Below are 1,442 nucleotides of genomic sequence, written 5' to 3'. Positions count from 1 at the left end.
ACCTTGCTGGGGTCATTTAACCCCAGTACTCTTTCCTGCCATGGCAGGGGGTCGGACTTGATGATCTGCTCAGGTCCCGTCCAACCCTACCAACTATGAAACTATGAATGCATCTCTCCTCCTTGAAAAGCAAACCTGTTTTTGCTACATCTACCAGCAGCCAACTCATACATGTCCCACTAGTATACCTTACTGGGCTCCTGTCCAGTGGAACTGCTCCTGGAGAGCATTTGATCAGGGCACTCCACCTTGTCTGACAACAAGAACACAGCAGAGAGAGGAGTGCATGCAATCAGCATGCTACAAGACAATGTGCTTACAGCAGGTGACGACCAGCACATCCATTTTCTCTCTGATGCTAACAAAATAAACAGAATCAGGGTAATGCATGAACAGAAAAAAGGCCTCTAGAGTATCAGCTCCATGAGGTTCATGTCTTCAAGCTTTTCTTCACAAGAGGGTCAAAAAGGCTTTATTTAAAAAATGAGATTGTGGTTAATCACAGAACTCCTGGAGCCAGATCCTTGGGTAAAGGCGTGTGCATGTGTGTCTCCAGCCTTACACCAACTTTGCACATAGCCACACATCCTCTGCTTATGACACTGGCTACAGATAAATGGAGGATCCACTTTGAGACACATTCCACATAGCTGTAGTTTTAAAATCTCTGTAACATTAAAGTAATCCCACCAGAAAGGTATAATGCAAATGACTCCTATTATAAAGTAGGTCCACACTCTGCACACAATAATTAATTACTTAATTAACCTCTTATTGGTAAGGAACTTCCTACCTTCATAAAAGACAAGACGTTCCTACTGTGCACTAAACCAAAGCCAAAGTGATTAATTTGTTCTGTCATGGGAAACATCCTTAAATATTCCATTATTTGAAATTTTAATCTGGTTTCTTAACATAATTGAGTAAATTATCACCATTGTGCCAGCTGCTACGAATTCCCCCCAAAGGGAGGCTTTGTAGTGATAGGTAGTATCTTTAAATGCCTCGGAACAGCAATGAAACATTGGGAATGCAAATATAAAACAAAGGGAACACAAAATTTGGACTTGTTAACTTTGTATTCACTATACAGGGCACTGTCTTCTGAGGCTGTGGCATTTGGATTACAAGTGCCACAGAGAAAACGTCCACAGGATGGTATTCTTATTGTGGTGATTAACCTGTGGCGACACTGCCTGCTTTCCTAGTAATTGCAGCCACTGTGGTTATCATAAAAGTGACATAAATTATATAATAAAAAGAAATAATGAGTAACCAGAAATCTCTGATAGATCTGATTTGTGCAAAAAATCTGGCCAGCATTGCTGTGCTGGTTAGGAGTGTGAAAAATATAATCTTCTTGACCAACCTAGCTGTGTCAGCAAAAATCCCAGGGTACATATATACAAAGAACTAGAACTCTTGGTTCCAAAATGATACCT

The 1,442-nt window shown here is 40.8% G+C and overlaps 1 protein-coding gene across 4 annotated transcripts in view; it reads right to left on the bottom strand.

Moving 5' to 3' along the window:
- EXD3 (exonuclease 3'-5' domain containing 3) overlaps positions 1-1,442 on the bottom strand; it is a 525,078-nt gene that overhangs the window by 297,941 nt on the left and 225,695 nt on the right. The window lies entirely within an intron of this gene.

Source organism: Gavialis gangeticus, unplaced genomic scaffold (assembly GCF_001723915.1).
Source record: "Gavialis gangeticus isolate Ggan-Ray unplaced genomic scaffold, GavGan_comp1, whole genome shotgun sequence".
Classification (NCBI taxonomy): Eukaryota; Metazoa; Chordata; order Crocodylia; family Gavialidae; genus Gavialis; species Gavialis gangeticus.
Note: the sequence above shows the minus strand (reverse complement) of the source record. Positions and strands in the feature narration are given on the sequence as shown.